Below are 27,924 nucleotides of genomic sequence, written 5' to 3' on the forward strand. Positions count from 1 at the left end.
AGGTTTTGAGAAATAGCAACTGCTAATGTAGTGTACATGTGGATTCCGCCGGGTTCCCTTTTCTGATGTGATAAGGAAAGCATTGCCGAGGATGAACCTATTTTCACAATGAGTGCCATTGTGGGAGTGAATTGTACAGTGCAGAGAAAACAGCTCAGAAACAGTGAGAAAAGTGATTGAAAAGAGAGGAGATGATGAAGTGAGGGGGACCATAGCAGCGATTAATATCATTTGCCGGTAAATCCAGGTTTTGCAGGTTTTCCAATCACAACTGAAGCTCAGAGCCAAAGCGGTGCTGTGAACTGGGGCAGCTTCACAATCCCCAAGCTCAGAAGCATTGTTGTGTCTCTTGGGTATTATCTTACAAAGCCCATTATGCCACAGAAACAAAGAGGAGACACAGGCTCAGAAATGGAGTAACTCTACGAGCACACAAATATATAGACACACAAAACACACCGTGCCACATGACACACAGCAGTTTAATCTTAGCAAAGATACGTATTATCAGTACAAATCCCATGGTGTCTCCGGATTACTGATATGTGCATGGAGCTGTGCACTGCTACAAAAAGATGTGACATTTTTATATCATAAATGTCCCGACAAATAATGTGAGTGTTGCAAATTTAGCAATTTCTAATTGATACATAAATTCTCTTACACTTAAACCCTTAGTACAGTATAGGTTATAAGAATGTGCAATATAGAGTGTCCTACGTGCTTTTTTTCCAGTACAACCTCAACAATGTAATAAAAAAGTGTAATTTTTACCAACTACATAAACACACCAAAAAATACTCAAAATGTTTTAAATCGGATTGAATTTGTGTTCACTTGGCTTGTTTTTATGAACAAAAACAAAAGAAAAACAGTCAAACTTTGCGACTTCTGCACAATTATTGCTATTGTATGTCACTACTAAAAATGTGATATAAAACGAATCATAACTTTGATCCAACAACACATAAGACAAAAAAAACCACACCTCTAAACACACACCCCCTGGATGTCCATATAAGGAGTTGTGTATTATCCCCATGGCAATTTACCATGGGTGCACCTGCGGCACAGATCCGTGAGCACTAAGGGTTAACCCAGCTTGTAATTTCGTGGATGTGGATGTTTAGTGAATTAAGCCAGGACAGTCGTAATCACTGGTGCTGTCAGAGGCAAAAGCACCTTCTCATTCAGTCGTGAGCCTGGAAAATTCTTAAACTTTAATTGACAGAAATTTACATTGCATGGTACATAAAACAACGGTGGACATACAGAATTAAAAGAAAAAGAAAATCAGGGAGGACTTTGCAGTATGTATGTCTTAAACAGGACCTAAGGGACATCACTGCCTCGATATATCACCTTATATAAAGACAATATAGTATGTGGACACTGATGACTGAAGGCTGTGTTTTAAGTCCCTCCCTGCCCCATATGACCAGCCAAGGCGGCTGTTCCAACACATTTCCAAATTTTTGGTGGATCTCATCTTAATTTAAAGCTTAACTATGTATTTGCACAGAGTCAACATTTCTCAATAAAAAAGTGCCTCAAATCCCCAAACAATCTTTGCAGATCTGCTTCATAACCGAACTGACTTTGATGGCTTTGAGCCACTGAGAAGTTTTTTGCACAACTGCAAAAATCTGGGAAAGGACATACCCTTGAGGTCGTCATGGTCCATGTGATACTCCAACTGTTTTTTGTCTTTAACTCTTATTTGCTTTGATAGCACCTAAGAAATCTACATTACACTGGGTGACTATGACTCTGAAGCGGACAAATCTTTCTTTTCTCCTGCAGGTTTAAGGTTGCTTAGTTGCACAGCGTAGTCAACTCGCAAACCTTCAGAAATCACAAGATGATCCCTCAATATGAATTACAAAAATTCACCAAGTGTCCTTAATTATTATCATCTTCTTATTAAAGGTGTTGTTTTGCTGTTGTTGTTGTTGTTGGTTTTTGAAGTGTGGGTTAATTGAGGTCCACATAATCAGGGTGGATTTTGTAGTGGGTGCCCCCTGCATGCCACCAGCTCTTACTGAAAATATGGCTGCCAGTGGGGTCACAAAGAAAAATAGCCATGACTTATTTCTCTGATTAGGCAGCCTTTTCCAGATGGAGAAAGGTGTGACTTCTCAACAAGCCCACAAATAAAGTCAGGGATTTTACATCACAACACCAAACAGGTTCATTTTTGTGATTACTGCCACAGCACTGATTACAAATATTTCAGTCCTTTCAAGTTTCAAACAAGTCATTTCATGAATAAAGGGAGTGTGAGTGTATTTGCTGTGAGATTAGCCTGCCTAATGCCAGACTGCATCTCACTCTGTCACCACCTACTTTCAAGAGGCGTGACCAACAGGTGTAGATTAAAATGCCTCTGTATACAATTGGATTGACCAACAACCAATTAGACCAATGATCCAGACGATGTAAGCACAGTAACAAGCTTTCAAGTGGAAGCAACAGCCGAATCAAAAGACAGCAGCTCTTTGGCTGGGTTCACCACTGTGTTCGCCACTGTGAGACGATACACTACATTAGAGCTGGTCGAGTCACAAGTCATCTAGATCCGAGTTACGAACCCGTCTCCATTAACCCGCATCCATCCAGCCCTAACTACACGATGACGAAATTATAGATCCCATCGCGTACATAACTCTTATAAACATGTCAAACTCATTACAAGATCAATATAGCCATAGTAGCAATTATAGCTGCTAAAACTGCATAAGTTACAGTTCGTTTGCACCAGTTGAACCCTCCTCGTCAACTACGGGAGTCCTGTCATTCCATTCAGCCGGTTACAGCCGGAAACATACACGTTTGATGCCAAGGCAGGCATTGATCATTAGGTTATTTGCAGGAATTACAGATCCCAGGCACAATGAATGTAGAGCATAATGTCATTTATAACATTTTGTTCAATATAGCGAGAAAACACACTCGTGACTTGCACACCCGGATCTGTTTAGTTAGTGACTCAGAGGGAGCCGAATCCTAAAAATAAACCAGTTGTGTGAATCTGTGATTCCCAAACTGTGGGCCGTGAAGGTACTGCAGGTGGGCTGTGAAAGTCATCAATTACAAATAAGTAATGAATGAATAAATAAATAAATGTGTTTTTAACTTTCAGTTTTGTAATTAAGTTGTAAATTGCTGTAAACCATGCATGATAGATTTGAAGGAATACTTATAAGGAATAAAACAGAGATATGGCATTCAGATTATGTGTCATTTTCCTTTTATCTGACCTAGTATAGCAGGTAATATGTACAGCAATATTGTGACATCTTATGTGTAAGTATCCGGTCTTAACTGCTCAGAATACAGGCCTAACATTTCAGTATTTGCACTCAATGTTAATTTGTGAATTGCTACTTATATTAATGGTTGATTTATGTTGATCACACACTTTGAGAGTGAGCACTTAGTTGTGAAGCGGAACCACTCAAATATTACGAGGAGCCCAGCTGTAATAACCACATACATGTGTTAAAAGATTATGCTTGAATTCAGAAATAAAGAGAAGGGGAATGATTTATTAATCTGCACTGGATTTTTGTATCCACATGTTCACATGAAAACAATAATATATGTGGGAATTATTGATCCTAGTCTTGTGTGTTGATAAAAAAATGTTTTAAGTCTGCATAAAAAGAAAATGGGCAACCTGCGGGGGTTAAATTGAAAAGAAATATTACGGGCTGCACTATCCCACAATGGTTTCAAATGAAACCGTAAAAATAAACTTTAATATGTCATCTATATGACTCAACATGGCACCTCAGTGGTCATTAAGCCGACAAATGATGGTCTGGGGCTCAGCATATCTCAGGCTGTTGGAAAAAGTTGCATGTTGTTGCAGGAGACGAAAAGAACCAGGAGAAAGAGCCAGAAAAATCAGCTGTCCATCTATTATCTATAGAGGTTATTCTCTCTATATTCACACAGTATATACACAGGGAGAGAAATCCACATGGACTGTGGGGCATAATCACACTCATTGGTGGAACACAGTCCAAATCCAGACCCAGACAAACTAACGGTACTAAAAGGAATTCAGTACAAATACTTGGAAAATGACCACCTTCCAACACTCGCCCAATCATTTCAGTGAATATGGCTGCATCGCTGAATGTCTTGCTATTCATTACTGGACAGCTACAGTGCACAAGTGAAATACTCTTCAGGTTCATTTGCAGCTTGTGAGTGGAATGAGCAACTTAGCCACACTGCTTATTTAATTGATATCTGTATAGATTTCTGTCTATTTTTGGCCCGTTTCACAGCAAAAAATTGACGAATGATCTTTCACCACAGACTATATCTGTTCCATATGCTACAAAGACAACACATCCTGTTCCTGTTACAAAGTAAAAGCACCTTGCCATCCATTCATTCATTGTTTTCAACAATAGTTTAACTATGAAATACTAGCAGCACTGCCAGATGTTGACAACACACTGATGCTGATGCACATATTTAAATATACAATGTATTGGATTTAACCACTTAACCACATACACCGGTTAGACATTATGATGTTTCTGACCTTTGCTTGAGGGCATTTTTCTCTATCTGGATTTTAATTGACTATCCCTGTTCTAGCAACCGTGTCACTGCGAAATGCAGATATAGACAAAGTGAAAAGAAGAGTAGCAGAACATTTAATTTGGACATGAAACAGAGAGAGACTGAGACAAAAAGGAGACAGTTAAAAAAAATATAATTAGTTTTAATATAGTGTCTGATCTTGTTCTGTAATCTATACTTCCATATTACGCAGGGGCTGAATTTTACTTTAAGGCAGAAATAGTGTTCACAAAAAATTAACATTACAGTTACATTCTATTTAATTTTGGTGACATTCAGGCCAGTATTGGTTTCTGTAGTCTCTTAAGACACCAGACATTCACAGCACAGTAAAAGCACTGCGATACCACTGAATAATACCACTTGTTCAAGATTCTCTTTGTATTCTTTCATCGAAGCCACAAGGATTATAGCAAAGTTTCATGCCTTCTTAAGAATACAGATTTTTAAACACATTTGCGTACGTGTCGAGGGCTAGTTTTCCATTATTCCCTATTGTGGGGTATTGAAGCGCTTATGCATTTCCTTTTGAAAAGGAAAAATAACCTTAGGGGAGCGGGTTTCCAACAATGCCAGCTCCATCAATGGATTCTTGAATATTGCCTATGATTATTCAGGCAGGCTGACCTCAGTGTATGTTGATAATATCATGGAATAGCCTGCGGGGTAACAGTGGACTAAAGAGGTGATTAAATTGTATAATATTCTTGCACACATGCGCTGTAAACGCAGTATTTGTTTGAAGCAAAGTTAGTGCAGAGTTGAAATTTGCCAGTAAGTGCTTGCTGAAGCTCCCAAAATTTTACCCAAATAAGAAATGTTTTCACAGGGGACTAAAGTTTTTTAATCTTTTAGTATAAGGCTATGAAGTGATGTATTGGTGTGTACGTGCGTGCGTGTTCATGCACTCATTTTCCTCTGTGTGTGTGTGTGTGTGTTTTGTCGAGTGTGTAAACACGCTTTACCCAGCAAAAACTAATACCATTAGTAAGACTGCACATCTATCCCCGAGAGTGTGTTCTCAATACATAATTCAGCAAACGCATAAAACTTTAAAAAAAAAAAAATGTGATCCTTTTTGGTGTTTGTTTGTCTGCTACTGGGTGGCAGTAAAATGAAAGAGCATCAAATAGTATTTTATAAAACCATCATACCATGTCCAAACTATTAACTCTAACAACCCTGTCCCACAAAGGAAATTGCCACAGTACAATCAAACTTGCTATTTTCGCATCACATCTCGCTTAATATGGAAGAGGGGTCATTTTCTCAGCTCAATATCACTTTAACAACAATTATTTAGGGATGTCTTTTCCATTATCCCTCTGCAAGATGCCGACAGAATTGCATTGGATCAAAGCGTCCACTTCCAAAGAGTCCCTGAAACGCTGTAATAAGAGTTATTACTCTGTCTGGAGCAAGTGATATCCATGCAAAATGGAGAAGCGTTTCTTAAAGCTGCTATTTACCACACGCCCACTGTTCGCTGTCAGTCCCGATACAATGCAAGTGCTATAAATTACACCAGTGTTAGAGTTCCTAAAGCACTGCACCTCACCTTTATATGTTTAAAACCAAAATGGGGAGAGATGTTCTACTGCAGTCCATAAAGCAAGAAATGTTCACGATATTATGACTTTAATTTCAATAAGTGCAACGACTAGTGTACTTTATCTGATTTTATACAACAGTGCCTACAGCACTTAACTACACTTAAAACATCAACGTTATGACTCTCTGCAAGTTTTTCTTTTATTTTTGTCACATCAGATCAAAAATCTTCCTGTGTTTCTGCAATCAGTTCTGGGTAACACACAGACGGCAAAAAAACAAGCGGAGGATGAAAAAGAGAAAGAGAGAGACAGAAGGAGAAAAAAAACAAAAGAAGAAAGTAGCCAAAGCCTGTAATAGCCACTCATAGGAGCCAACTGTCTGTTGCTAGGGTGTATTAGCAAACACTGAATAAAAAGCTTTGGAGGGTAATTCTGACAAATACACGAGTTGTTTATTGATGTTTCCTCACGCAGTCGTTGTCTTATTCACTTAATCCCACTCTGGGTCACAAGGTGCTGGAGCCTGTCCCAGCTCAGATTGTACAGAAGGCAAGAAAATATTCTTGACAAGTTGCCAGTTCACAGATGGAAGGACATAGATAGGGACTCGCTTGCACTCACATCCACATTTATGGACAATCTGTAGTCTCCGGTCGGCCTAGCATGCATGAATCTGAACTGAGGCAGGTTACTGGTGCAGCTGGAGGAAACCAATAAGTGAGGATTCCGCTTGCTCTAAGCACCAGTTTCGAACTACAGCGCTGCACTTTTGTGTACAGCTGTATTAAAACAACTGCTCAAATGGGAAACATTATATATCCAGACAGTGCACTAAAACCACTAAAATACAACTACATGGCCTCACTATTTATAAAACATGAAAATGTGCATTTTCTATGGTCAGACATCTGGCTTCTATGTCTGCCACCTTCTCTCTTAAAAATAAAGAGACCTAATTCATTAACAAAATATCCCATGGTCTGGTTTCAAAGCATACTAAACAATAGTGAGATTTCCTCTTTTCCATCATGGCTGTACGAGAATCACTCAGCAGCTCTTTGAAGCTGACAGCCCATCATAAATCTCATTTCAGGGACACTCGCTGTCAATGAGCATCTTCAGCCTGGAAAAATGTCACCTTACACTGCCAGTAGATAATCGGAGATGAGACAAGAGTTGAAAAAACATGAGCTTCCCCTGTCAAACAGAATGAAACTCATATTTACTGGCATTGCAGTCACTTGCCAAGTAAAGAATAAAATTAACAACTTCAGAATGTGGACTGTTTGATTATTAAAATGACCCCAAAGTCTCCTCTAACACTGAGCTGCATGCATAAATCAGAGAAAAGCAAACAAAACAATGTGATATAATAACTCATTCTTCTTCACATCACCTCTAATCCTTTGTTCATTTCAGTCTCATTGCATATAAAACAATCCTCTTATATCTGTGCACAAACGTGTGTGCGCGCACGCACACAAGCATGTGCAGTGTGTGTGTGTGATTCACCGCGTCTGTGTGTCTCAGAGCGCATCAAATATTTCAGCTTCAAATATGTGAATGACTCGGCAGCCTTCATCCCTCCAAAGTCGACACTGATGCAGAAATACACCTCCACATAAGCTCTGCCAGTGGGGTTATGCCAAGCTCCGAGTAAGAACCTTTGTGAACCGTAACATCCAGGTGAAGAACTGCCTGTTTACAAGTCAGTTGTTTTTCCCACTCCAACACAAGAGGCACAAACCTCGACGGCAGACAAGCTAGAGGAGGCGGTCTGACGACCTGGATCCCATCACCAGAGATGGAGCCTTGCCTCCAGAAGATAATACCTATTATGTAGAAAGACAGAGGAACAAACAAGAGCACACGCCGAGTGCAGAACATGAAGTAGGTTGCAACGATGATTAGATTACGATTTACGAATATTAAAAATCCGCATAATATACAGTATGTTTGGCTCTGATCATCTTTAACTATAAAGCAGACACCAATGCAATAAAAACACAAAAAGTGCTATCATCATTCTGAATATTATGGCTAACAATTTATTTTCATTTTTTTTGCAGTCAACACTGCTGTCAACACAAATGTAATACAATTTAATTGTTCTTCCTTCCAAAACAGTGCTTCAAATTGTTTTTTTTATACCTACCTAAGGTGTTTTTTTTCCCCCTACAAGTCTCTACTTCAATTCACTGCCAAAAGGTTCTTAGATCATTTCATTTTCTGCACATTTGAAGACTTGGATTCAGATTTTCTTTGAACTCTCAATGCAATTTTACCCGTTTGGCTTCTTATGGCAGAAGAGACTGAATATACAGCAGCTGATTTTTCTGTAACATAAGGACAAAGTAATCTGTATGAATATTATTATTGGCCACTTTCTCCTCTTGTTGCTTCCTTCCTGGTTTTATAATTAAAAGAAAACATGTGAGCTTTCAAATGCACACATAAAATGATCAAAGCATGAAAAAGAACGCAGTAGGAATTCAATATTGTTGACGGAACTGTCCGAATCACAGAATTAGCCAATGACCTGACTTCTTCATGCATGTAGAGGCATACCAAAAATGATATTCAAGTTAGAAAATGAAGATGAGCACATAAATTCAAATGTCACATCAGTATGCTAATGTTGCAGACAGTGCCAGTAGGAAACAGCTTAGCTTAGGAAAAAAGACTGAAAAAAAAAAAAAAAAAACACCTTCTATCTTCCAACAGCACCTCTGAATTTTATTAATGAAGCTACCACAACATTATTTTCAGGACATAAACTCTAAACAAAAGTACAAATATGTCTTTTTATATGACTGATAAACAGAAATCTTTTAAAATTAGATATTGTGTTAATTCATAAAATTTAAGAGATGCTGGTGGATTTTTTTCTCAATAAATAGGCAAACTGACCTTATTTCTGGAAATGCTGAACTATGCTTTTCACCAATAACTAGTGATAAAAAAACAGGTGTTAGCAACCTTACTCCAACTCAGCCACACAGCAATTTAATCCCTTACACAGCTGTAAAAACGACAAGAAAGGATCTGTATTAACAGTCTGTTTCATCACAAGTAAAAGCATTTTTTTTCTCAGAAAAGTCATTTAAAATGGTTCCATCAAAGCATTGCCTGCAACGCTGTCCTTGAAATCAGGTGCAAACAGGGCTGGAAAATGAACCATGGAATCTGTCCACAGCTCTGAGCTCTCCGTCTCCTCCTACCTACTGACTCCATCACAGAGCTTAGTGTGTTGTTGATGCAGTCCCTGCCCAGAGGGGATAATGAAGTGACTAAGGGCTGACCGTCCCTGACCATCGACAAGACAGCAGGAGTGAGTCGAGAGAAGTGTGACTGGGAAAATGAGAGAGGCTGTGTTTGCCGTGGATGAACCAGGGACCACGGGTCGAGATCAGTTAGTTGGCCTAATCAGTCCCCTCTGTTGGCCATAAAGACCCTCTGGTTTACCCCTGAATCTGTCATCTTTACGGCCACACTATCGCCATCTGTCAGCCTCTTTCACTCTCTACTCTCTCCCTCTTCTTTGCCCCCCCCTCCACCTCTGTCTATCCAAGCCATCCCTCCTTTAACACTACATTTATGCCCCAGCTTGGTAAACGGTAATCAATGTCTCACACTGGTGGACTGCTTCATCCTAACGATTTCTCAAGAGGGCTGTGTGTGTGTGTGTGTGTGTGTGTGTGTGTGTGAAAAAAAGAGTGAGAAAGAGATCTAAAAAAAGAGCGGCAGAGCAAAAGAACAGACACAGTGACTGAATCAGGGAGAGATTTTTTACCATACATACTCCGAATGTGTGCAATTTGTCAACTAATTGATTTAAAGCTGCGACACTCACTTGTCAGCGGCATTCACTTCAGTTAAACTGTTCATAATTTATTAATGTGCAACACGGTTATCAGCTACAGACAGCGCGCACATTCAATCTACACCAACGCCTGCGTGTTTAAATCGGGATGTGAAAATAATGTTTTGATTTTGAATAATTAATCACAGAAGAATTATATATACATCCACAGCATTATAAATCACACACCGCACTGGCCTTTGACCTTGTACGGATAATGAAAGAATTCTCATCTACTATACGTGTCTGTAATTGCTGTCATTTTTACCTGACAAACTTTGCAGTCATCTTTCAAAAGAAATCATCCAGACCCTCCTGCTCCACTGAGGGAAATTCAGGTCAGGAATCAGTTGGAGATCTCGCTTTGAATCAGACAGCCCTATACTTTGCATTTAAGTGGCTGAGATCTTTAGAATAAAGTGATGCCACATATTGTGGCGCTGTGGCACAGAATCCGAGGGGATATGACGTGGTTTTTTTGGTTTGATGCAATTCAACACACAATGTTCACTGGATTCATTTTGACTGATAACCAAGAATATAATTAATCCAATTTCAATTCTGAATCAGATGTTGCCCCTCGTTGAAAATGGGCAAAGTGAAAAGTGGAAGAGATGACCATGATCCTGAAAGCAGAATAATTATTTGGATCCAAATGTTTTTTTCAGTTTCAAATGGCTCTTTAATAAAAGCACAGTTTAAAAGCTTTGCTTGGGTTCTTACGTTTAAATTTGAATAGTAATAAATTAGAACATGCCTGGTATGCACACACACACACACACACACACATCAGTAGCACAACATAGTTGGTAAGTTTTGTAAGTGAATATTTATCTTGTGTATCTATGATTGGTGTGGGTCTCTCTCGGTGTGTATGGTTGTTTAAAAATGTGTTGAAAATGCCTGCCTGGATTTGGCACTGACTGCAGGAACCCACAGTAATGCATTCACTTTTGGTACATAAATCACAATCAGCCCATTCTGCCATCTGGGTTACTGCTACATGGCCCTTGTAATGTACATGCTGCTTAGACCAGCGGGTGAATAAATGAGGAGACCAGGATGCAAAGCAGATACATGTTTGTAATGGACAGCAAGGTGGCAAAATGCTCTCTTTTCACTTTTTTTTTCTTGCAATTTAAGTTTTGTACTCCTCATCACCTCCCAGCTATAAGATTTGTGTTTTACATAAACAGTATAAGCACATAATGTATGTGTGGCTGTGCATCTCAGCCGAGCATGTTTATAAAAAGTCCACATTGCCTATGGTGCGATGATAGGCGTGCTTACGTAAGATTAAAAATGTAATAAGCACCATAATCAGAGGGATTTGCACCATTTTGTAATTCCCATCATCTGTTAAAACATTTTTAGTTCAGTCAAATAAAAACATGAAACATTCTATTGCACTGATTACATCCCTTAAAAGGATACAACACTTTAAACAATACATCTATACAGAGTAATTCTGCCTTAAATTTGACGTACATCTTTTTGCTGATCTACACACAAAAACATTTCCATCCTATGTTGTAACCTGCTGAATCAATTTTCCAAACACGGGGTCAATAAAGGTCATGGTCTGCACCCAGAGGTCCCACCTCGTTGACTGATTCCTGTGCAGATCAGCATCTAATTGGAAAATTAAACTCATTGATCTGCTATTGGGACAAGAGGGATTTCTCTCACTTTCCCAAACACCAATTAGTTGAGGATAAATCGCAAACAGAGGCATGCCAGCAGCCTCACACACACACACACACACACACACACAGTTTGAATATACTCACATACACACACACGTACACATCAATGGAGTAAACTTCAGCATTTCTAACCCCAGCCAAGGTCACTCTTCAATATCCAGGCTTAAAGTGTAAACTGCAACCCCACGGTCACAAATCATAATCTGGTCATATGAAATGTACACACACACATGCACACACACACAGAGAGTAAAACATGGGTTGTATTTCATTCAGATTCCACAGAAATGATAAAAAGTCCGTCTCCCCAACAAAGCAAATATTAGGTTTGTAAGTAAATGTGATCAGCCTTGTATCGGTGTTATGCACAAAAGTGCTGCGTCTTACAGGGGGAAGCTAAATCACATCACGTTAAAGCTTTTTCTATAAGACTAAGAGCTTCATGTGCCATCTGTCTCTTTCATCAATGACCGTTTCATGAGCTACACAGATGTCAAATGATATTCAAGTCAATCTGAGATTTACTTCCGCAATAAAATTAGGTGGTGGAGTTTCATAAATCCACTTGATAGAAATTGTAGGCAACACAGCACAGTAAATGAGAGAGAGTGTGTGTGTGTGTGTGTGGGGGGTGGGGGGGGTTCAAAGAAACTGTGAGTGCAGTGGTTTATTTTGTCCAACAGAAAATGTGCTTATCATACATAACACAGAATGCGCTGTTAATACTTACCATAAGTGATCAGTGATTATGTGAATATGTGCACAGCAGAAATAGACAGACCGTTTTTAGCACCACGTATCCTCCACAGAGACACTTAAACGTTTATAATCTACAATCTGTGAAGGATTATTACTAAAAACGGATGCGCAAAACCCACTACTGTTACCAGATGAAACCGTTTTTGATGGCAGTAGATGCATTCAGTCAGTCTTTAGTGCACAGTGGCACACGTCCAACTTCCAAATGCATCCTGTTGGCGCATCAAGTGGCTGCAGTGCCCGCTGTGTGGGAGATACGAGCAGTCACTTTCCACTTGTGATTTTATTTATGAAAGTCCGCGCTGCTGCAACTGCTGCGATTATTGGGCCGCCTCGCGTATTTACACACATTTCTGCGTTTGATCAAACGCAGCTGGGAATGTTCTTTGCAGCGAAACATTTTTAAATGTGCACATGCAGCCAGGCCAGCAGCAAGGCATGCGCACACGTGCTGCCAAAACCTCTGAGTGGAGATTTGACTGAGGAGATTTGCTTCCCTAAATTTATGTGGCGCCATTATGAGTACGCACGACGTGTGCGACCAATTGCATGCTTCACAGTATAAAAGAAAGAAAAATGAAAAAAAAATAAAACATCCATGAAATATCACTATCTCAATCGTTCCATTTGACCGGGATCACAAATGTTCTCCCGGGCAGCTGCTCTGTGCAAACCCGTCGTTAATTGTGTCATAAGTGGCAACAAGTTATGTGGCGATGCTCAGTCCTGAGGTAAAGACGAAAAAGGCTCAGTAAAAGATCATGTTTCATTATACGCATACAAGCAGACAAAAATCCGCCTATATGAGCATTTACACTATTTATCCCTGGTGCTGTGCACAGATATGAAAGTCCACAGCGCGATGTGAGACGGCGTCATTATAATTTCATGGCACAACTTTGTCATCCAATTAAAAACACGCCGTAAACTCCTACCTTTCTTATCCCGTGTCGTAAACATAATGGCTCTGGCGTGACAAGTTGACGAGTGGATGTAGAGACGGGCATTTAACTTGCAACTCCTCCCGGTGGAAGAAAAAAAAAACCGTATAGGATCCTCCCGTTTGATGAAAATCAGAGGGAAAGACGCTCTGTGTGTGCGCCTGGTCTACCGCCGCGCGTCTGGAGTCTCGGTTCGGTTGCGAGGAGCGCAAGGGGAGAAGAGACGAGAAAGCCAAGCCGTGGTCGGCACGGTGCAGAGTGGAAAGCCCCTGGTGGTGATGAAGTGAACGTGCGTGAGTGTGTGTGTGTGTGTGAGAGAGAGAGAGCGAGAGAGAGAGAGGGGGGGTGGGAGGGGGGGTGGATTTGTATTTGTCTGACAGAGGTGTGTGTAAACGCTGATATGTAGATCTCTTTACTTTCAAATACACCTTATAATGATTTTTGCTTGGAGGGATCGGGGACTAGGGATAAGAATGTGACAGAGAGACTGAGACAAAGAGAGGGAATGAGGTTACCTTTTGCTTTTTCTTTGCCTGCACTTTTTACCCACGAGCAGCTGAAGTCTCCCAGAAGGTGAACGGGTTAGGAAGCTGATGTACCAACAAGGTTTTTAAAAGCCACTGTGTGGATGCTGTTCACAGCAGTGAGCTAAGTGGAAGAGAGAGAGCCACAGAAAGAGAGGGAGTGATGGAGAGAGAGGGGGGGGGGGGGGGAGATGTGGCAGCAGCAGAGGAGGAGGAGAGAGGACCAGAGAGACCAAGTCAGAAAAACCAAGTTATCTTTGTTTAATTTTCATCCCAAATGGTTAAATGAGGTACTAGTGCATAGTCAGTGCTGAACTGAGCTGTGCCAGCATTGAAAACATGGCTGGCAGTGCAGCTCGAAAAGGAAAACTGATTTTAGACACTTTATTAAAGACTCGACATGTAAAAACGACACCTGATCAAGTCTTTGACAGCTCAAGAACACATTTGCTTTTACCGTTTGTAATCAGCTCACTCTTCTGTACCAAAGTCCAAAGAGAAAATCAGTGTTTTAATGGAGCACAGACACAGAAGCTGCTGGTATTCTCTTCCACCTTGTTTGGTAATGAAGGATCTGAAACATCAAAGTCACAAATGAACATGTTTGAACTTTTTCATGGAGGCAGCAGTGGATGATTCACAACTCCTCTTTGCTGTGATGTGAAATAGCAGGTTTTCATTATAGACTTTGGTGTGACGAGTATTCAGTCACAAAAGCATTTTCAAGATGTTATTTAGGCATTGGTTTTCTTTTGTGAGCCTTTTTTTTTTTTCGATAAGTAGCTAAAATCAGTTTCTTTGTGTAGCCACTGGCAGCCATGTTTTCAGTGAGGGCAAGCACTCTCGATGCACTGGGGCAATGTGTCATTACCTCATAAAATGGGCAACATATTGGAGTCAGACAATTGTTGAATCCCCAGCATTAAGTTTTGTCCTACTGTGCTTTATCAATGTTGCTTGTCTGATTTCATGATTTTTTTTCTTTGTGTGTGTGTCATAAAGCATGGAATTAAGGTGATGTGCACATCACATAACAAATGTCACATGATCTTTTTCCGTGTTTAGCTCAACCATCGCACCCTGCCTCTGTATATTTGCTTACATGTTGTCCCTGGTCATTTTACATAGCCAGCTCTTGGGGGGTGGGAAGTGCTGACTAAGGGCATGTCTTTTTAATATTACATTTTTCCTTAGCAGCGAGGTGTTGAAACAATGCCTTTGCCTATTGCTCAAGTCCATAATGGGAACCGGAGACCAGCATCTACGAACATAAATATCTGTAGATATAGTACTGTAGGACACAACCAGCAAGAGATCAATACAGGGTGGAGAGAGGGTGAGAGAGAAAGAGACAGAGTTAAGATAGGTTGTAGTGCTACTGTTACCTGGACACTCCACCACAACTGCACACAGCCACCCATGTGCAAACTGACAATACAGGAAGGCACATGTCAAATGTCACACAAGCAATCTATTTTGTCCCAATAAATATGTGTTCTTCTGCAGTGGGGTTTAAAAGTCCTACATAGTATTACAAATCTCTAATGACAAAAACTGAAAATGTTTGTCTTAAAACACAAGTTATTCTTTGTTGGGAAATAAAGTAGAGTAGAGTACTGACCATTATTTATTTTGTTTTCTTGAACTGTATCTTTGTGCTGTGGCATGTGTTCAGATTAAGTGGATTTTATCTCCATATCAGTGGCCAATTCTAGCAGCCGGTGTTCACCTGTTATAAAAAACGGCTGCGCCTCAAGTTTCCAGCGCATCAGTGCTTACCAAGCAGCCCTGTGATTGTGCGAAAAATGACATTACAACTAAGTGAAAGTGTCAGACGTTAGATTGTTTTCTATTATTGCAAAGACAGACTTTCCCATTGTTGAATCATAGAAAGACGAAAGGTTCCTGACTTGGCACATTGTGGAATGTATTTCAAATGTATTAAAAGCCCAACAAGGCAGAGTAAAGGTGACTATAATACTGGAGCTGTTTGAAATCAACGTCATCACAGATACAGAATTTTTTTAAGAGAAAAAAATAGAAAGCGCAACTTAAACAAGGAAAAATGTCAACCACTTTGAGTAAGCTAAAAAAAAAAATACCCACATTTCACACTTTACTGATAAATCCAGGTTTAAGATTTATGGCAGAAACATTACTATGTACGTGGTGGGGAGACAAACAGGAGAAAAAACAAAGATGCAGTCGATCAATCCAATAGTGAAATGTGGTGGTGGAATTATTTCATTCAGCCCATTCTAGTGTTTGACAGCTGCCCCAAATTGACCCTGAACAAGTAGAAGTATAACTCTCCAGAGGGAGAGGTATACCAGAAGGATTATACAACAGGATATTGACCCCAAACACACTCAAGGTTTTGAAACAACTATTTTTTTTTTTTATTTTTTTTTTACATTTATTGGGGCACTTAAAGATTAAAAAGCCAAGGAGTCTATGGTATCACAAGAAGCTCTTAGGGACATTGTTGTCATCAGTTTTTTCACAAAAATGTGAAGTCTGTGCCATGTCATTGTGTGTGTATGCAGTCAAAGCAGTTAAAGCAAAAGGGGACACACTGAATATATTTGTTAAGTTGTTACCATGTTTCTATGCTGCTCACAGTCCTACAGCCAACAGTAATCACCATCACTCCACTGTATATTTACCAGACTTTATTGAATCTATGTAATGTAAATTAACTTGGTATGATTATATGTACAGAAATGAGAAACTACTGTATATTTGCAATATTTTCACTTTCACAGTATTTTATAACAGCAGGTAGGTTGAAAATTCTGAGAGCTGCTGTTGGTGGCACTGTGCCCAAATCTGTGCTATGGACAACTCCATTTACAAAATGGAAAGAGGAAAAAGCATGGACAGTACAGTCAATTCCCAAACAGCAGGCTGCCAGAGACTGTGAAGCATAGCTGCTTCAAAGCTGATCCCAAATCAGCACTATGTAGATTACCTTATATAAATGGAAAGTTAATTCCGTGTGTGATCATTTAGCAACAGCTGTGTCAGAAACTGTAGTTAAAGAGCTGATCCCAAGTCAGCTCAATAGGCAAGTTCTCCTTCTAAAAACAGTAGGCTGAAGGCAAGAGCTGCTTGCAGGCCAATTCAAAATCAGCACCATGGACAGCTCCTCATTTTCAAATATGAAGACAGTAGGCTTTAAAACGGATCCAAAATCAAAACGAAGGACATTTCCCACATAAAACTATGTATGACAGAGCTGCTTCAAAGCTGCTCCCATATCTGTAAAATCATTTTCACATGGAGAAAGTGAAACAAAGTTTCAAAACTGATACAAAATCAGGAGACTGTCAGGTGGACCTGCTTGAAATCCAGTTCCAAATCATCTCTTTGGAAGACTTTTCATATTCAAATTAGAAAATGGGGTGATGGAGCTGCTTCAGAACTTGATCCAAAATCAGCACCATGGACAACTCCTACAGCTGCTCCCATATCATTACAATTCCCAAATGGAGCACTGCAGACATGAGTTAAATTAAAGCAGATCCCATATCATCCTTATGAAATACAACCTCACTCCACCAAACAGAATTTTTTTCTGATGTCATCAGAAGCCACCCGCAGAGTCTTACAGTAACACACAGTGACTTCTTTATCCACCCCTGTGTGCTTCCTCCGGGTAGCCACATGTTGACAATGAAGTCCAGAAGCAAAATTTAAAAATTGACATCCTGTATCGCATTCTCTTTATAGCGCCCTTTTTAAAAATTACTCAAAGAAGCTGAAAAAAATGATATGTCAGCAAGGGAGGTGAGGGACCTAAATGTCTAAAAGCAGTATTGTTCCCTTACAACACATACAACGCAGCCATATGCACCAACTAGATCATTGTTTTTAAAAAAGATCTAGCTGTGCTGTGTGTCAAATTAGGAGGGCCTTGACTCATTGAGTGTGCACACCAGCCATTGCCAGGGCCATTTCACTTAAATTTAATTCAATCCAATAAACTTTATTTATCCCTGCAGGCAAGTTTTCATATTGGATAAAAAAATACATTAAAACAACACACATTATGAATAGCGTTTCCAAATCACTGAGCACTTATCTTAACCGATACTGAATTCTTACGTACTTAAGCTAAAAAAAGAATTTACAATTAAATATTTCCGATCAAGTCATGGGACTGCATATTCACCATTAGCCGTAACCTTTGAGCTTGTGAAGTAGATAAGACATTCAGTCGCACATTAGCCACAAAGTAAATTTAGCCCTGGAGGTCAAATTAAATCAGGGCTGCAGACACATTAATAAATATCTTAGATCACATAAGAGATTAAAACAAGACACTGAAGCTCATACAAAGTGGAGCAAATGCAACCTGGAGCTTCAGTGCAGCTCCTTAGTCTAGCTCTACTTCCAGATTCTATCTATAGGGGTACTGTAGTATTTTTTAGCTGTGTCAAAGTGAGCTGCAGGCTCTAGTTTAAAAATCAACACAGCTGCCAGACATACCCTTCACACTTTTGAGAAATCAGAGAGGACGAACAGAGGCCTAAATCAATAGTGCATCATTTGTGTTTTACCATGGGTATTTCAAGAAGCTACCTCCTGCTTACAGTCACCCCCTACAATGTAGTTCAAGTGAGAGTTCTGGGTTTAGGATAGACATACTGGCATCTATAAAGTTTGTAAAATTAGTTATTCTTTCAAAAACCCTTCTTCTTTTCTCAAAAAAGTTTCTTCCTCTTCCCTGTAAAAAGGGCTTTTGTGGAGTTTTTCCTCACTCTATGTGAGGGTCTAAGGATAGAGGGTGTAACTTGCTGTACAGACTATAAAGCCCTTCGAGGTGTGATGTTTGGCTCTATGAATAAAACTTGACTTGACTTCCTCAGTTACCTTTACCTAAAATTGTTGAAAACTTGACCTGCCCTAAACTAAACCAACCGAAATGAAGAAACAAGCTCCGGTTCCTAACGTCACACAACCAAGTTAGCGCCCCCTGGCAGGATACTACACCATTCACCTCTATAGGCATATATACTAGACACATAAATCAATAAATTGTGCCCCAGGATGCCACAACAGTTGAAGACAGGCTCACGGGAGAATATTCTATTGCTATGAAACGTGCTCACAGCGAGCAGAAGATGAGGGGCAACTAACTCTCTGTAAATAATGGACTCAGTTTAACTGACATACAAGTGTGCACAGCAATGTTAACACAGCAATTATTTACATTACACTGCACATTCCTACTGTTATGTTGACATGACACTTACCCATCCTGAGTTGAATGTCTGTCACAAAGCCACATTACGTCTGTTTGTTTCCCTCCAGGCTCTTGTAAACCTTCAGTGACTCTCTGGAGTAAGATGAATGGAAGTTAATTGGGAAGTTGAAGGTCCAGAATATTGTCCTCTCTGGCTTTTTCCAAACTTGTAAAACAAACATTCCAGTGCATTATAGGGATGAGATATATCCAGTTTCTCAATTTTTACGACATATATATCGATGTCTTTCAACACAGCAACTATTCTGTATCTTTTCTTTAAATTTTTGTCTAAATGATTAGACAAAAAGATTAAAAAAAAACTGGATCATTTTGGTTTGTGGACAAAACAAGACATTTGAGATAATTTCCAGGTTTGACAACCACTGATCAACATTTTTAACGTTTTCTGACATTTTATGGACCAAACGACTACTCGTGAAAATAATCGACAGATGAATCGCTTGTGAAAATAACCGTTAGTTTCAGCTCAGCTTATATATGAAATGCACGCAGGCTCTCTGTCGCAGCCGCTAGCTTACATAGCATAATACATTAGCTGTGAACTTTGCAACCACTCAAACAATAAAACTCAATCAAACATATCTCCCATTTCTGCTAAATAACTATTATAAAGCGGAGACTACTGAAAATACATGTTATTGAAAGTGTTTATGTGCGCTAGTTAAGTCAAAGTTAGTCAAAGAAGTTGCCTTCACCTGTTAGTATTGAGTGACGTAGAGGTGCGCCGTCCAGCTACTGGATCCCCAAGGCATTACTAGCAGATCGATCAACTGCACACACAAGGGTCTGCATCTAATACATAAACAAATATGAAACTACGAATTATTTGGTGAAACTACACATTATTTGAACGCGATATTGCGTTAAATTAGTCACAACATAGCAATGAATCACCTATCCACCAAACAAGAATTGACTAGTGATGTCTGTTACATACCACTTGGCACACAACCACCTGTCTCATCGTCCCAGCACAAGATATCCTGCCAGTTGAAACTATTTACAAGATTCTCTCACTGCTGTTCTTTTACGTCAGATAAACAACACTGGGGCACAACATCACATGCAGTCATAAAGTCTTACAGTCAGTGAGAATTAAATGTGATCAAAGTCTGACTCAATACTAACCAGTCCAGGAGACCTAAAAATAGTCTTTCATATTTACCACATTAATCTTTCTCCACGCCCTAAGAGACATTATAGTGGGGGTAAAATCCAGTTATTTTTCCAAAGACAGTTTCTTTAGTCATATAATATTACTGAGGCATTGCATTACATTGTGTATGTGAGTGTGAAGGGGAGGGCTTGTTCATAACGCGGAGGCAATTTATTGCACGCCAGCCTATTGCACTGAGAGCCTAAGATTGTGTGCCGAGGAAATATCAGCATTTTGTGTTCATAGCACAATTCTACTGTAGATCCATAGCTCATAAATAGAAACAGATGCAATATTCTACCACATCCTTATATTGTCTCTGTGCGAAAGTACAGTTAGGCATTTGCACATGAGGGACACATATACCATGAGGAGAATCATAAAGAATCTCAGATGCTGTAGGATCGCAACATTTAAGGTTCTTGTAAGGTAAAAGGGAACACATTATGTCAATGAGCATCTCTTAGGGAATAGTGAAGCAAGTGTGTGTGACATTGTGGCAGAATATCCTGAAGACACATGCAGTGGTGGGAACTAACTGTGAGGCAGGTGTGAGTAATGTGCTTTCATTGACTGTTTGTTTGTGACAGACCTTGTCACCATGATAACATCACAGCCCTGCAGGCAAGAACAGCTTTGCAGGTTTGTAGTTATAGAAAATGTACAATCACAAAACATACAAAATGTACAAATAAATATTCAAACTACAGGCTCCGACTCCGAAAATGGGTGTGCACCAAAGCAAAGTCCTAAGTCTGTGTATCCCAGTTTCAATCATTTGCATCTATTTTTAGGTTAAGCTAGAAACCATTATCAGTGTTGTTGCTATGTTTATGTGTACTGTAATGTAACCTGGTATAGTGAGGAGCTGCACCCTTTCTTTTAATTTGATGTATTAGCCTATGTTGACATTCATGTGTATGTATATATTGCTCTGTCTGTGTTTTTTCCCTCTAATTTTTGTTGTCTCTGTTCTGCATTACTTGTGTCTTGATGTGTGGTATTGTTCTGTTTGGGTTTGGCATGTAAGTAAGTAAGTATGTATGTTGTATTTTTTCCTGTTGAAAATCAATAAAAAAGAGAATAACGGTAAAATAAATAATGTCAATTTGAACAAAGAAAAGTGATAATATCTGTCATGGTGTACTTATATATTCAGGCTTAGGTCATGTGTCTCAAACTCTTGGGGGTTGGACAAAATAATAGTGTATAGTATGAAACAAGGTGATCTTGTGCAGGCTAACCAACACGTTTTCTTGTGTAACAGCTGAATGTATAATTATGACAGCCAATTACTGCTGTCAATGGCCTAAAGCTATAATTTAAATTTTCAATCTACCAGTGAATATATTGGTAGAGGGGAGGCAGATATGTGGGAGGGAAATCTAAAACGTTTGTAATTTGTGAAATAATGTGGTTTGGGAAGGATCATGGACCAGTGTGAAGTCAAGTGTAAGAAACCAAAAAAAGCTCCTCCTTGTTGACCATTGTGGTAGCGGGACCTCCGCTGCATTGTCCTCTGTTGCAGCAGAGGAGCAGTTTAATTTGACACAAGGTCGTGGTTAGCTCTGATTGACGCGCACGACTACTGCCTTTGCCACAGAGGGGTTTGTCTTGGCAGCACCTCCTTCTTTACTCACCTCAGACGGTCATCAGTCATTCACGAGTCCGCTTCCACATGACAGTCTGACACAAGCGGGCAACCTGATAGATTGACCAAAGGAGGGATGGAGAGATTTTATAAAAATGTCTGACTAAACACTATGCGGGGATGTCCCCAAGAAAAAGGTACATGACAAATACACAGAAGACACAGGGATTACAATATGTTTTATACATGCTGCTATTTTATTGATTTATATAACACTTTTAAATATAAACCTTGAAACCAAAACAGTGCATAACCTTATTCCAGGGATATGTCACAATATTCACACAATTTTAAGTACATTTTCCCACTCAATAATGGCTTTAATGGAATTGAGCAAAATCACAAATGTATCGTGGTAGCTTAATGTTTCCATTATTGACACTTACTCCATTAGATGAGTTTGTTTATATTACACAAAAGCAGAAAGAGATCATGTTCTAGTCCCTCGTCTATTCAGGGACAAACTATTCCACAGAATTCACTGTCAATACTTTTTAAGAAGAAGCAAGAAGAAGGAGACAATTTAAAAACATTTTAAATGGCTTTAACCCTTAGAACTCAGAGCATTTCAGCTGCTATTTTCCATTACTATAATTTAAACATACAGTATATACAGAGGCTGTGCAATATAGAGTGTCTTATATCCTTTTTTTCCAGCACAGCCTATATATAGGCAATCTGATGAAACATTTTATTCATTTTCATCAACTACATAAACACACCTGAGCAAAAGTAAAATTGTGAAATTTGTCACAGTTCAAAGTTCACTTGGCTCAATTTTATAAATATTACATTACATTACATGTCATTTAGCAGACGCTTTTATCCAAAGCGACTTACAATAAGTGCATTTAAACATTTGGGTACAAATAAGAGCTAGAAGTAAGTAAGAGCTTCAAGTAAACCAAACTATGAAGTGGTAGTCGTATAGGGTTTTTTTTTTTTTTTTTTTTTTTTGTCGTCGTCGTCATCAACTTAGTCGAGGTTCTCTCTTCAAAAAGAAAAGATAAAAAAAAACGCTCTATTTTGTGACTTGTGCACAATTATTGCTACTTTATATCACCACTGAAAATGCAATATAAAATGAATCATACCTTTGACTCATCAACACAAAATCAACACATGTCTTAAAGCCTGAATATGTGACCTATAAACACACACGCCCCCAGGTTGCCCATATACAGAGTTGTGTATTATTCCCACAGCAAATGACCATGGATGCACCTGCGGCACAGACTCATGCCATGTGAGCACTTAATGTTAAGGTATAACTATACATTTTTTCTACAGTCAAGACCAAAACATTATTACATTTCTTCCAACAAACAGATTGCATTTGCAGTGCTTCTGGAGCAAATATTTTGAATACAATTTGTACAATTAAGAGTTCCCTGTGTGGTGTTAAAGCACTACAGTTACTGGCCACCTCCCATCTCTAATAGTGAAACGCAGCTGAAAAAAACTCATTTACAAACTGAGCCATTACCTCTTTTTTCAGGGGTTTAGAACATTTGCATGAAATCACATATATGAGAGAAAACGATGGCAAGACAGTTTTCACATTTCACTTCCAAGAAAGTCATGCTTCAGTATTATATGGCAATTACAGACATGGTTCACCTCTATTGGCTTTGCCATAAACTCTAATTCTCACAGTGAAGTGATTAATTTGATTTTCCTCAAGCTTTAAGGGAAGCTCGGCTCCATAACGTATTTAAATTTTTATGGGGTAAGAAAAGAAAATCTACTTCAAAAGAAGCAAAAATTCACAATGACAAACACCAGTGGACGTTTTGCTTCCCGTAATCCTTGTTAAATTTGTAAATTATGTCCGGCAACACGACAAGTAAAAATCCTCATGCTGAAGTAGAGGATTCTCGTATAACGTCTTGTGAGCTGGTGACAACACCGCGTAGGCTGTTTTGTATGCACAATAGCTAAAAGCTAAGTGTGCTATTAAAGTTGTTTGTGGCGCTATTACAGGCCTGTCTCTAAAACTGGCATGTTATGACATTAATGTTGATGGTCGTGATTCAGAATCTGCTGACCACGTAGGATCCCAGGCGGATCAATACAGACTGCAAGTATGTAAATGTAGTCATTAAATCTTTCTACAGTTAGGTGTCTGGATCCAGGAAATATAAAATAGCTATTGTGAAAAAACACAAGAGACGAATAACTCCCACGAGTGAGGGGAGAACTAAGTAGACCAGGTTTGCTTTGACGGGACTGTATGTGTCATCGTTTTATCTCGGCACAGGACATTTTTTTGATCGGGTGAACTTAAGCATACGACAATATGTGCCACTGTTGAATGCAAATTTGCATGTCCCACTCGTGCTGTCTACAGTAACAGCAAGAGGATGGAGTTGGATCTTTATGAACTATAAGTCCTCATCTGTATTATAGAAACGAGGATGCATCGCATGAGCACATTTAATCAGAAAGCCGTGTAGTATCCCTAAAGCCTAAACATTAGTTACCTATGCAGCTTGCATAGTAATGTTCCTATTTGGTTAATGTGTTTGACCTCAGGTACAGTACTTTTTTCTCTGTGTTTTGCAGTCTGATAGTTAGTGTTTGAAGTTAGAAGCAGCGAGGACACTTGCAGAAGTGGAACGTTGACTGCACTACACTGTCTGACCTCAATTATTTTCTCCACAGGTAAGATAAGACCCACAGGACCGATTATTCTGTATTTTTTAAACACTCTGCTAGAAATAAGGAGACAAGTTGCTTTCGGTTTCATAGACAATGTTTTTATTATAGCATATTTTCTGTGAATATGCCCCCATCATCTTTTCTTTTTAAATGTTTAAACAAATGCAGTTAACATGTCTTATTGCACGTGTACATCAATTTACACTTAAGAGAAAGCTGGCTGGACTACATTTGTCTTACAGTCACAAACTGACAATAACAAATGACTGGAACAAACAGGAGTGTTGCAGTTCACTGTATGTTCCGTGGATGCTCCACATACATACACATGTTCCACTGCTGTAATTGTTCACCATCACCGACTATATGCACGTTCTATTGTGTGGCTAACAAAGGCCATAACAGAACTGCATTTCTGCTTTATATAAAAAAACTGCAAGGACACATGGCAGGAAGGGGCAAGCATTGTTGCCTCACAGCAAGAAGGTCACCTGTGATTCAGGGTTCAACCAGGGCAGTGTGCATTTTCTCCCCATGTCCACTTCCTCCCACAGTGCAAAAACATACTGTTTGTTGATTAGGTTAACTGGAGTGACTGGTGGCCCTGCAATGGACTGGTGACCTATCCAGGGTGTATGATTAGCTCCAACTACACAACCACCGTGAAGGATAAAGCCGTAGACAACGAGGAGAACTGCAGAATAACGAAAGCCTTATTCTGTTGGGAGTATAGATTTTAACTCCCTATATCTTCAGCCCTCTTTCCTCTGGTCAAAAAGCACATTAACGCCCACTTGCATCTGGAACAGGAACGGATCAGTCAGTCTGTCAGGGAAACATTCATCAGCTCTAATTGGCAGCGCTGGAAACATGACACCTGAGTAAATGCACTGACTTCTTCTTCCACAGCAGTGCAATGTAATGACGCCGCAATCGAGCAGCGATCTAAAGGACCTTAAGTGAAAGATACGTGTGTTGTCGTGATTGATTTGTGACAAACAGGACCCACCGGAGGGAAATTTACAGACAAACTCCTTAATGGAAGAGCAGTGTATCATTTATTGTAGATTTGCCTCCTGCTAATTTTGATGTAAAGGACGTGTGCAGCCGACTCTGGAGCTGACTGTGTGTGACCACCAGCTCTTTCGCCTCCGTTCAAATCATTCATGCATCTGTTTCTCATCAGGTGACACAGCTGTGATGTTTACACATTCGACTAACCTCTACCTTGTATCTTTTTTAATGGAAATAATGCTTTTTCTACCACATTTATTCTCGCACACACTTGTTCATTTTGCTGTTAACGTTGTGCCCAACCTTGTGTGTCTCGAGAACTGTGTTTCGCCTAAAAGAGTCTAAATGTCTGCCAGTTTCTAACATATTCTTCAGTTAAAACTGTTCTCGACGACAAAATGAACTCAAGTGATTACACCAGCAAAACTGCCTCTGAGCTTGAGGTGATTCTCGCAATACTATGCAAGAAGAGTTTATTTATTTAGACCTGCTGTTGCATTTAGAAAAAATGATTGTGTTTGGGATTAAATTAACCGGTGCTTTAAGAAAAAAATAAAGCCCCGCTCAATATTTACAGCACCTTTTGTCACCTTAACGGCAAACATGGTTCTTTTTTCAAACGTGTTTTCAACACCCATATCACATTTCAGTGCTTATGAGCTGAATAAAGATTCTGAATTAAATCCCAGATTACACTGCCACAGCAAACAACTTCTGTGTGTGGTTAAGATGTTTCTTAACCACACACTTTGTGTCTATGTCTGTGCCATTCAAGTCACTTTATACACACTGCTCTCCGCTGCGCACTGATGAATTCACAAGCTTTTAATCTCCCAAAACATCACTATGCTTGATCACCCCCTGTCTTGTGTAGATAGAGGATAAAGACATTTTTCATTCTTGATCAAGTACATAAATTGTTTACGGTTCACATGCATGCCCACAAATTCCCCCACACGACAATAACAACAAGGAGTAAAGCTGATTTCAAAAGCTACATTTTAATTATGTGTTCTGTGATTCAAGATTCAAAGTGTTTATTGTCATATGCACACTAAAGAAACACATTTCCCTGTACAATGAAATTCAGCCTGCAAGTTCAGTCACATGGCCTGGGGTCATCACTCTAAGCATAACCTGAATATTTATATTAACCCTAACTTGGCCTTGGCCCTAACCTTAACCTCATACTGACTTTTATTTTACCACTGCTCTGCTCTAAGTGTCTAAATGCGGCACCGGTGGGTTTACATTAGAGTCAATTGAAAGCCCGGTGCATCTCTTTCAGACGTGGAAGGGTAGTTTGTGCGTCTGCCAGGCGACGCCAGGGGACATGACAGAGTGGCAGTATATATTGCTCTAGGAATGAGAACAGGTCGGAGGAAACTGTCATATCCTGATTTGTAAATTATATCTGAAAGAATAAATTTGCACTGGAATATTGCTGTTTTTTTCCCTCAGGCAAAAAACATGCTTAATAGACTTCCAGAGAGTTTGTTGGGACACTTACCCTCATTTTGATGCCCACTAAAGAGAAACTTTCTCATGATAAACCGTATCCAGCCATCATCAAAACAGACAGATTTCTGACCAAGTGCTGGTGCTGAAAATTCAGCGTCGACATGGTTGGCAATAGTTATTAATTCCCTTTAGCGAGACTCATATTTTTCAAGAACATTAATTCTGCCAACTGATTTGCTTTTGTAATAGTCTAATCGTGTGCCACTGCCATGCTCACTCGCCTGGAACTGATAGAAAGAAAAAAATATCGATTGAGAGAGGACCTCACAGTGTGGCTACACATTTAATGGAGAGATTTAAATGAGATCTAATTTATTTTAAAATCATCATTTTTAGAACTACTCTGTCATTAGCCTCATAATATGTCAAATGAAATGTTAACCAGGAACATTGTGTTTTTTTTCTTGTCGAAAGGATTTTCTCTTGAAATAATTGCACTCTTATGAGGGGGTCTAATCTGAAGAAAGGTGCACTGAAACAACATTGTCCTTTTCAGGTGAGCTGTGCACATGACATTTCTCCAGCATTATGTCTGTAGCCTGCTCAAAATGTGATGGCTGCATGGTTTCAGCAGAACAGGGATTGCATTATATTCTACCCGGGTTGTGCGAAGAAGAGGACATTTTTAAAACCATCTATCTGATGATGTTATATCTTTTGTTATATCTTTATATCTTTGTTATATCTTTTTAATAACAGGGT

At 39.4% G+C, this 27,924-nt stretch overlaps 1 protein-coding gene across 3 annotated transcripts in view; it reads right to left on the reverse strand.

The window, feature by feature from the left end:
* Window positions 1-19,548, reverse strand: part of LOC131461224 (cadherin-22-like) — a 145,224-nt gene extending 125,676 nt beyond the window's left edge. The window contains exons 1-3 of one of the 3 annotated variants that reach the window (XM_058632306.1): window positions 19,206-19,548; window positions 14,405-14,521; window positions 13,939-14,071 (exon numbers count right to left, since the gene is read on the reverse strand). The gene's annotated coding sequence lies outside the window, so the exon portion shown is untranslated. Of the gene's footprint in view, window positions 1-13,417; window positions 13,666-13,938; window positions 14,072-14,404; window positions 14,522-19,205 lie in introns of those variants that run through there. The other 2 variants (XM_058632307.1, XM_058632305.1) reach the window with 2 other exon arrangements.
* Between the last annotated feature and the right edge of the window lie 8,376 nt (window positions 19,549-27,924).

This window comes from Solea solea, chromosome 6 (genome assembly GCF_958295425.1).
Source record: "Solea solea chromosome 6, fSolSol10.1, whole genome shotgun sequence".
Lineage (NCBI taxonomy): Eukaryota > Metazoa > Chordata > Actinopteri > Pleuronectiformes > Soleidae > Solea > Solea solea.